Source organism: Balaenoptera ricei, chromosome 13, assembly GCF_028023285.1.
Source record: "Balaenoptera ricei isolate mBalRic1 chromosome 13, mBalRic1.hap2, whole genome shotgun sequence".
NCBI lineage: Eukaryota > Metazoa > Chordata > Mammalia > Artiodactyla > Balaenopteridae > Balaenoptera > Balaenoptera ricei.
Window position 1 is genome coordinate 44,075,530 of NC_082651.1, and position 11,064 is coordinate 44,086,593.

Below are 11,064 nucleotides of genomic sequence, written 5' to 3' on the forward strand. Positions count from 1 at the left end.
ATTCTTCCAATCCAAGAACATGGTATATCTCTCCATCTGTTTGTATCATTTTTAATTTCTTTCATCAATGTCTTATAGTTTTCTGCATACAGGTTTTTTGCCTCCTTAGGTAGGTTTATTCCTAGGTATTTTATTCTTTTTGTTGCAATGGTAAATGAGAGTGTTTCCTTAATTTCTCTTTCAGATTTTTCATCATTAGTGTATAGGAATGCAAGAGATTTCTGTGCATTAATTTTGTATCCTGCTACTTTACCAAATTCATTAATTAGCTCTAGTAATTTTCTGGTAGCATCTTTAGGATTCTCTATGTATAGTGTCATGTCATCTGCAAACAGTGACAGTTTTACTTCTTATTTTCCAATTTGGATTCCTTTTATTTCTTTCTCTTTTCTGATTGCTGTGGCTAAAACTTCCAAAACTATGTTAAATAATAGCGGTGAGCGTGGGCAACCTTGTCTTGTTCCTGATCTTAGTGGAAATGGTTTCAGTTTTTCACCATTGAGAACAATGTTGGCTGTGGGTTTGTCATATATGGCCTTTATTATGTTGAGGTAAGCTCCCTCTATGCCTATTTTCTGGAGGGTTTTTATCATAAATGGCTGTTGAATTTTGTCAAAAGCTTTCTCTGCATCTATTGAGAAGATCATATGGTTTTTATCCTTCAGTTTGTTAATATGGTGTATCACATTGATTGATTTGCGTATATTGAAGAATCCTTGCATTCCTGGGATAAACCCCACTTGATCATGGTGTATGATCCTTTTAATGTGTTGTTGGATTCTGTTTGCTAGTATTTTGTTGAGGATTTTTGCATTTATGTTCATCAGTGATATTGGCCTGTAGTATTCTTTTTTGTGTGATATCTTTTTCTGGTTTTGGTATCAGCGTGATGATGGCCTCGTAGAATGAGTTTGGGAGTGTTCCTCCCTCTGCTATATTTTGGAAGAGTTTGAGAAGGATAGGTGTTAGCTCTTCTCTAAATGTTTGATAGAATTCACCTGTGAAGCCATCTGGTCCTGGGCTTTTGTTTGTTGGAAGATTTTTAATCACAGTTTCAATTTCATTACTTGTGATTGATCTGTTCATATTTTCTATTTCTTCCTGGTTCAGTCTTGGAAGGTTATACCTTTCTAAGAATTTGTCCATTTCTTCCAGGTTGTCCATTTTATTGGTGTATAGTTGCTTGTAGCAATCCCTCATGATTCTTTGCATTTCTGCAGGGTCAGTTGTTACTTCTCCTTTCTCATTTCTAATTCTGTGGATTTGAGCCTTCTCCCTTTTTTTCTTGATGAGTCTGGCTAATGGTTTATCAATTTTGTTTATCTTCTAAAAGAACCAGCTTTTAGTTTTATTCATCTTTGTTATTGTTTCCTTCATTTCTTTTTCATTTATTTCTGATCTGATCTTTATGATTTCTTTCCTTCTGCTAACTTTGGGGGTTTTTTGTTCTTCTTTCTCTAATTGCTTTAGGTGTAAGGTTAGCTTGTTTATTTGAGATTTTTCTTGTTTCTTGAGGTAGGATTTTATTGCTATAAACTTCCTTCTTAGAACTGCTTTGGCTGCATCCCATAGATTTGGGGTTATCCTATTTCCATTGTCATTTGTTTCTACGTATTTTTGATTTCCTCTTTGATTTCTTCAGTGATCCCTTGGTTATTTAGTCACATGTTGTTTAGCCTCCATGTCTTTGTATTTTTTACAGAATTTCTTCCTGTAATTGATGTCTAGTATTACAGCATTGTGGTCAGAAAAGATACTTGATACAATTTCAATTTTCTTAAATTTACCAATGCTTGATTTGTGACCCAGGATATGATCTATCCTGGAGAATGTTCCATGAGCACTTGAGAAGAAAGTGTATTCTGTTGTTTTTGGATGGAATGTCCTATAACTATCAATTAAGTCCATCTTTTTTAATGGGTCATTTAAAGCTTGTGTTTCCTTATTTATTTTCATTTTGGATGATCTGTCCATTGATGAAAGTGGGGTGTTAAAGTCCTCTACTATTATTGTGTTACTGTCAATTTTCCCTTTCATGGTTGTTAGCATTTGCCTTATGTACAGAGGTGTTCCTATGTTGGGTGCATAAATATTTACAATTGTTATATCTTCTTCTTGGATTGATCCCTTGATCATTATGTAGTGTCCTTCTTTGTCTCTTGTAATAGCCTTTTTTTTAAAGCCTATTTTGTCTGATATGAGAATTGCTACTCCAGCTTTCTTTTGATTTCCATTTGCATGGAATGTCTTTTTCCATCCCCTCACTTTCAGTCTGTATGTGTCCCTAGGTCTGAATTGGGTCTCTTGTAGACAGCATATATACGGGCCTTGTTTTTGTATCCATTCAGCCAGTCTATGTCTTTTGGTTGGAGCATTTAATCCATTTACATTTAAGGTAATTATCGATATGTATGTTCCTATGACCATTTTCTTAATTGTTTTGGGTTTGTTTTTGTAAATCTTTTCCTTCTCTTGTGTTTCCTGCCTAGAAAAGTTCCTTTAACATTTGCTGTAAAGCTGGTTTGGTGGTGCTGAATTATCTTAGCTTTTGCTTGTCTGTAAAGATTTTAATTTCTCCGTTGAATCTGAATGAGATCCTTGCTGGGTAGAGTAATCTTGGTTGTAGATTTTTCCCTTTCATCACTTTAAATATGTCCTGCCATTCCCTTCTGGCTTGCAGAGTTTCTGCTGACAGATCAGCTGTTAACCTTATGGGGATTCCCTTGTATGTTATTTGTTGCTTTTCTCTTGCTGCTTTTAATATTTTTCCTTTGTATTATTTTTTTATAGTTTAATTAACATGTGTCTTGGCATGTTTCTCCTTGGATTTATCCTGTATGTGATTCTCTGTGCTTCCTGGACTTGAGTGACTATTTCCTTTACCATACTAGGGAAGTTTTCAACTATAATCTCTTCAAATATTTTCTCAGCCCCTTTCTTTTTCTCTTCTTCTTCTGGGACTCCTATAATTTGAATGATGGTGCATTTAATATTGTTCCAGAGGTCTCTGAGACTGTCCTCAATTCTTTTCATTTTTTCTTTATTCTGCTCTGTGGTAGTTATTTCCACTATTTTATCTTCCAGGTCACTTATCTGTTCTTCTGCCTCAGTTATTCTGCTATTGATTCCTTCTGGAGAATTTTTAATTTCATTTATTGTGTTGTTCATCATGGTTTGTTTGCTCTTTAGTTCTTCTAGGTCCTTGTTAAAGGTTTCTTGTATTTTCTCCATTCCATTTCCAAGATTTTGGATCATCTTTACTATCATTACTCTGAATTCTTTTTCAGGTAGACTGCCTCTTTCCTCTTCATTTTTTTGGTCTGGTGGGTTTTACTTTGCTCCTTCATCTACTGCATATTTCTCTGTTTTCTCATTTTGCTTAACTTACTGTGTTTGGGGTCTCCTGTTCGCAGGCTACAGGTTTGTAGTTCCCGTTGTTTTTGGTGTCTGCCCCCAGTGGGTAAGGTTGGTTCAGTGGGTTGTGTAAGCTTCCTCGTGGAGGGGACTGGTGCCTGTGTTCTGCTGGATGAGTATGGATCTTGTCTTTCTAGTGGGCAGGACCACATCCAGTGGTGTGTTTTGGGGTGTCTATGAACTTATTATGATTTTAAGCAGCCTCTCTGGTAATGAATGGGGTTGTGTTCCTGTGTTGCTAGTTGTTTGGCATGGAGTGTCCAGCACTGGAGCTTGCTGGTCATTGTGTGGAGCTGGGTCTTAGCATTGAGATGGAAATCTCTGGGAGAGTTCTCGCCAATCTGGTGGTCCAATGTCCTGAACTTGGCTCTCCCACCTCAGAGGCTCAGGCCTGACACCCAGCTGGAGCACCAAGACCCTGTCAGCCACACGGCAACAACGAATGGAAGAGTGTTTTTGTGTGGTGTGCTGTCCTTCTACTAGTCCCTGATTTTCCAATGCATTCAGGAAGCAGATTCCAGTTTTGATGTTGTATTGATTTTCTATTGCCATTGTTCTTTCAACGTCTCCTCAGCTGCCCAGGGCTCAGCCACCTCACTCTCCTGGGCTGTGGCCCTGGGGGACTCAGAACTGCACGTGGCCCAGCCTCCCGCTGGGTTGGGGGCGGGGCAGGGGAGGAGCCCCACCCCAGGCCTGGCATTGGGGACCCCACCTGGGATGGGTGAGCACCACTAGCCCTGCTCAACCTGTGGAAGATGAACCTGCAATCTGGAGAAGGAGAACTGGCATTCAGGCTGGACCACTTCAAAGCCAAGGCCACGTGGCACATCCTCCTCATCAGACACACTCCCAGTACCACGTGGATACCTCCCTGGAAAGAACCACACTCTTGCATCTACTTTTTAAGTGAAAATGTAAAAGGTCAAGTGATTATTGCTGCTCTCAATGGTGGGGATGGTGTACTTACTTATACTTCAGACCTTTGGCTCTTCTTACACAACACTGCAGTGTTACCTACCACCCCTGTCAAGCCTCAGCACCACAAACCTGTCAGAAGCTGTGATTAATCTCCATCTTTTGCAGCGGAAGAAACTGAAGCTCAAAAAGAAAGGAGTGAATTGACTCAGTTCTAGAGGCAGTAAAAGCCTCTCCATCCTGGGCCATCCTCAACAACCCAGGGTTGTTCTTCTAAACAACAGAATGTCATGTTCTGACATTTAAAGAGAGAAAAAGAATCACATGTATTGTTCAATTAAGATCAAAGAGTAAATTGAAATAGCTGTGGCAAAAACACATCAGGTTGAAGGAAGTGTAGGCTGGAAAATTATTCTATAAAGTAGAATACAGATGCCTATCCAAGGTGTCCCTAGAGACCCCATGGTGGTTTCTCACCAGTGTAAGTGCTACCTCAAGATTATATCATGTGATAACATATATGGGAAAAGAATCTGAAAAAGAATGAATATATGTATAGTATAACTGAATCACTTTGCTGTACACCTGAAACTAACACAACTTTGTAAATCAACAATACTCCAATAAAATTAAAAGTAAAAAAATAAGTTATATTAAATTAAGGTATGCTAAAAAAGGTTACATCGTGTGGTTGAGGTTTTGGGTATAACTATATATACATTTTCAATTCTTCTGTGCTCAGCAGTTGAAACTTCAGTTTCAATTACTTCTGGGAGGGAAGGATGTTGGCCCAAGCTCCAGGAAAGGGTAGAAGCCACATAAGGCAAGCTCAGGAGCCCTGCTGGCCTTCTCTACTGCCACATGACTCGCTGCAGTATTCCTGTCTCTCTTGAAGGATCTACATTTTGGGAGAAGCCACAGCATGAAAGAGTTAAGCATAATTTCCATATATGGAAACGTCCCACAAGGGTACATGGATGTGCCAGAAGAGACCACACTGAACAGCTCTCCTCCTTCTCCATGCACTTCATCTTTCCTTCTCCTTTTGAAATGGGTCACCAGGGACAATGGGTGCCAAGTCTCAATAAGAGCAAACAAACAAACTAGGCCTTCTGATTCAAGTTGGCAAACTAAGCATATTCCTTTCTCTCTCTTCTCTCCCCAAATCCCATCTAAATGGCAATAAGGAAGGACCAGGAAGAGTGGCGAGCATAGGAGAGGATCAGCAGACCAAGGATTTTCATGATTCTTGGGTAGAATTACACTGAGGGATAAACATTGACAGAAGAGATATCAGCTCAGAACATGCCCAAGAGAAGGCTGCAGCAGAAGAGGGGTCCTGGATTCAGGCATGTCAGGTGTGAAAATGATTGAACAAATGCCTGTGGAATAAATGATGGAGTAGGTTCATTCTCCTATCCCCTCTCCTCCCCTATGCATACAACAAAAAAAGTCCACGGGAGGATGGGTCCAAGATGGTTAATTTCGGAGCCCTGGGATATCATTAGGGCATCAGATTCTTTCCACCTCTCAGCTCCGCCCTGTTCACTCTGTCACTTCACCCCACCACTAATAGATGCCACAGCAGTTCCATCCTCTCACCTAGAGGTGACTATATCTGGTGGAAGGACCCAGGATGGCTCCCAATCTTCCACGCACCTCTTTTAAGAGCAAGAACTCTTTTCCCAGAAGCCCCTCAAACAAACCTCCCGTGGCATCTCATTAGCCAGAACAGGGTCACGTGTCCACCCTAAGCCAATCACGGGCAAGAGGAATGGGATTTCTGTGGCTGATTTAGAGCAGTGCCTCTCAAACTTGAGCATGCATCAGAATCACCCTGAGAATTTGCTAAAACACCCATTGCTGGGCCCCACCCCATAGGTTCTGGTTCAGTAAGTCTCAGGATGGGGCCAGAGAAATTGCTTTTCTGCAGGGTTCCCAGGTGATGCTGATCGTGATCCCTGGGTTTGAGGAGGCAAACAGCAGTGAAAGGGTCTATCCTCTTTCAGCGTTTTAAGTAGTTCTAACCTAACTTCCTGCCCGCATGTTTCAAGTTAAACCTTCTAGTGCACATGGTCTGCCTTCATGCTCAGGGCTTAGTCATTTCTCTCATTCAGGGAAGTTATGATTGTAAGCATCAGAAGAACTAAGAGCAGAAATGGTCAAAAGTGGCTGCCTCTGGGGAGCAGGTGGGAGAAGAGGGGGCAGAAGGAAGTAATGCGATATTTTATTATGATTACATGCCCATCTGAACTGATTGGATTTTTCTTTTCATCTGTATTATTGCTTTAATAAGAATGCTTTTGTAGTGCATGTTTTTCTTATTAAAGAATATTTTCAGCTCCTCCTTTTTCCAACTAGTCATTTCTATGTATCAATATCAATGTTGTGAATGGAGCTTAATGTAGGTGGGAGTTGCTATTGAGTAGTTGAATTAAAATCATCATGATGAGGTTGACAAAATATTAACCTATGGTTTGCACCAAAATTTGTCTTAGGAAGAAGACTCTTCCCCTTTGGAAAAATAATTTGAGAAGAACCTGGGGGAAAAGTTCACTTCCACTTCTCCTCAGTCACCATCACCAGGGACCTCCATGAAGGCCAAAACCAAGGCTCAAGAGAAAAGGGCTGAAATGCTCTACAAATAAAAGGAGAAGTCATTGGACCTCCTCAGGAAATCCACTGGAAAGCAGAGAGGAGGAGAGAGAGAATTGTGTGCCATTGAGAAGGAGGAATTGCATTTTGAGCTGTGACCTCTCACCTAGACATCCTTCATCAATTCCTCAGGGCCCTCTTCTGTTAAGAGTCTTACACATGCTTATTTGAGTGAGTTTTTGTGGTGGAAACTAAAGCGACTATGTTTCACATTTGGCATGGGATGACCTAGACAACCCAGGAGGAAACGGAAAGCCAAAGAGGCAGAGGAGACTCAGAGAACAATGTAAGACTGGTCTGCCTTAGGGAAATGTAGCAGAAATCTTGTTTCACTTTCCACCGGCCCAGTTATTAGAGAGTCGAAGGTAATTTTACCTACATCTCAAGGGGCAGGTCAGCCCCCAGTTGACATACCAGTTAGTTATATAAGAACTAGAAAAAGCCACCAAGTTCATATCAAGGAACAAATATTTCAACTAGATGACTGAGGGCTTTGAACTCCTGAGAAGAAACTGTTACTCAACTGCTGCAGAGACATCTTCCAGGAAGAGGGGATGGTCCAGGTGTGTCCAGAGCTCCCACCTGGACTGGGAGCTAAATTCCAAAAACTGAGCATGTTCTTCAGATGGAATAACTCTGAGTGCTCCTAGGCTGGTGTTCATCTATGCAGAAATCAGAAAAGCCAAGCCTGACTTATCATAGGGGCTAAATAAATAAATAAAAGTCCTACAGCTGTTTTTAGCCTGATTATTGGCCACACTAATACCCAAGAAATAGTGTGAAGTTCTGCCACTAATATAAAATTATTGTCATTATTCCATTTACTCAAGAACTTAATGGCTTCTGTTCGTCAGTACATGTCTTTGACGTTTTAAGTTTGTATATTTTTCTCTTAAGCATTTCCATTTCTCTTTACAATTGCAAAGTTAGGTTGAATTATTATTTTTTCCTCCCTTTCTATGGCTGATTCTCCTTTTCCTTTATAAATTATCTATTTGACTCATTTACAGACCTAGCATAAACTCAACCTCTTACTATCTGTCCTAAGTAATTAGCTGTTCTTTTTATGGATCAAATGGAAGGGTTTGTCATTAGACTCTTCAATAAGTCATCTCTCAAAAAGGAATAAATAACACTATTACTTTAAGTCATTCTTTAACTTACTAGAAAAAAATCCGAAGAGAAATGTATTAGCCATTTGTCTTGTAATCCAGTTTGATTCTCCTCTCTTTGTCTCTACCCAGAAGAGGATCATAAGGCAGCATAAATGTCCACATTGGGACACAGTGCTACATCTCTTCTCCCATCACTCAAAGACAAGGACCACATGGCTGGCTCAGGAAGGAAAGTGGTACTGAAATACCAGGCACACTCACTTGCCAAATTCTGGAATATTAAGATCTTCATTTAATCTGTTCCAAATCATAACCTAGTAGAGAAAAGTTTGTATTTTTTCATCTGTAGCCATGGGAATATTTGGCAAGGGGAAAACTCTTGTATCTCAGCTCCCTCTGCTGGTGTTTCAGAAAACAATTTGTCCCCTTATTACCAGGTCCTGTGCTTTATATACACAGAGGGCCATCTTCTTGCCAAATGTGAGCTGATAGGGAAGTTAAGTCCACATCAATAGGGAAAATCTTCTCAAGGAGCCCAGTGCTCCAAAAGATGAAAATAGAAGAGGGGCCTTCCCAATGTTGAGTCCAAACTAAAATGGAGATTCTCCAGCCCCCTCTATAAAGTAAGCCTGAGATGAATTCAGGCATGCTTATTCTGAAAAAGAATCCCAGGTGATCCTGTTGGACCTCCTCATTAGGAATCATGGTTCTAAAAGTTCTATTTTATGTTTAATGCATATTCTGGTTGCTACAGTTCAAATTTATATCTGTTTTACAGGCTTAGTGTGTTGCGGGGCTTGAGGGGAAGGGGAAGGCTAATTATTAACCTGCCCAAATATGCTTGGTTATTAAAACGGCACCTATAGCCTTGATTCTTTATGCTAAAAGCCCCACTTGCATGATCCTCTCTTCACAGTTCCTATCCTCCTGAAAAATTCTCAAGAACAAATCATAGCAATTTGAAGAGGCATTCAGCACCACATGCACCCAAGTTTCTGAAACCTTGCTGCTTTTTCATCTTCGGTTTTCTCATCTCCTCTCCTTAAGGGTTTTGCTAGTGTCAGTGCATTCCTTCTGAAGCGGGTGAGCAGCCACCCAATGACAGAAGGGTCACACCTCCCAACCTGCTCATGGTGTTCATTGTTCGTGATGACAAGGAAGATGGAGCATGGTGTTGAATGACACACACAGCATCCTGAGCCCACAGTCCTGAGGTCTATACATCAAACCTATCCCTGGCAAGAGAAGAGGTCTTGGCATGTCAGCTCAGTGACTAAGAGACTGCTTCTCACTGGTCAGGGCATGATTTACACTCAAATTCTATATACCTCAGTCAGAGCTGCCATGAGAAAAATGGTTTCGAGGCTCTAGGTATGCCCACGAGCTTAGCTAGACCCCTTGCAAATGTATGGTCTTGGTTATTTCCTACCAAGGGAAATAACTCAAAATTTGTCCCAATAACCATGGGTTAGTCAAAGTACACATAAGATAAGAGAATAAAACACGTCCATAATTTGTTCTATATAGGAAAATATTATACACACATAATATAAAAAGGAACCAGCCAGAACTGAAGAATAACATAACTGAAATGAAAAACTCACCAGAAAGAACAGAGTAGGTGATACAAAAGAATGCATAAGTGATCTGGAAGATAGAATAAAGGAAATTAACCAATCAAAACAGAAAGAAGAAAAGCAAATTTGAAAATGAAAACAGTTTAAGAGACCTCTGGGATGACATCAAGCATACCAACATTGTATTACAGGGGTCCCAGAAAAGAAGAGAGAGAGAAGGGGGTCAAAAGTGTATTTGTTGAAATTATGGCTGAAAACCTCCTGAACCTGAAGAAGGAAACAGATATCCAGGTACAGGAAGCACAGAGGATCCCAAACAAGATGAGCCCAAACAGACTCACACCAAGACATAACCTAATTAAAATGGCAATAGTTAAAGATAAAGAGAGAATTTTAAAGGCAGCAAGAGACAAACAAACAGTCATATACAAGGGAACCCACATAAAAAAAAAAGCTTCTGACTTTTCTGCAGAAGCTTTTTAGGCCAGAAGGGAGGGGCATGATATATTTTAAAAGCTGAAAGGGAAAAATCTACAACCTAGGATACTCTACCAGCAAGATTATCATTTAGAACTGAAGGAGAGATGAAGAACATTGCAGACAAGCAAAAAAATAAAAGAATTCACCAATACTAAACTGAACCTAAAAGAAATGTTGAAGGATCTTCTCTAAGAGGAAAAGAAAAGGCTACAACAAGAAATAAGTATCTATAGGAAAGGAAAAATCCCACTAGTAAATGCAAATATATAGTAAAGGCTGAAGATCAACCACTTAAATAAGCTAGTACAAACATTAAAAGACAAAAAATTGTAAAATCAACTATAACTATAATAAACAGTAAAGGAATATATGTGAAGATGTAAAATATAACATCAAAAACACAAAATGTGGGGGAGGGGAGTAAAAAGTGTAGATCTTTTAGAGTATGTTTGAACTTAAATGACTACCAGTTTAGAACAAGTAGATATAGTTAGAGGTCAACATATATGTATCCCATGGTAACCACAAATCAAATCCTACAATAGATACACAAAAACTAGAGACAAAGGAACACAAGCATATCACTAAAGAAAATCATCAAACCACCAGGGAAGAAACTAAAGGAAGGAAAGAACGGGGAAGAACTACAAAAACAACCAGAAAACAAGTAACAAAATGGAAATAATTAAATACCTATCAGTAATTATTTTAAATGTCAATCGATTAAATGCTCCAATCAAAAGACATAGGATGGTTGATTGGATAAAGAAATAAGAACCATCTATATGCTGCTTACAAGAGATTCACTTCACAGCTAAAGACCCACACAGACTGAAAGTGAGGGGGTAGAAAATATATTCTGTGCAAATGGAAATAACAAGAAAGCAGGGGTAGCAATAGTCATATCA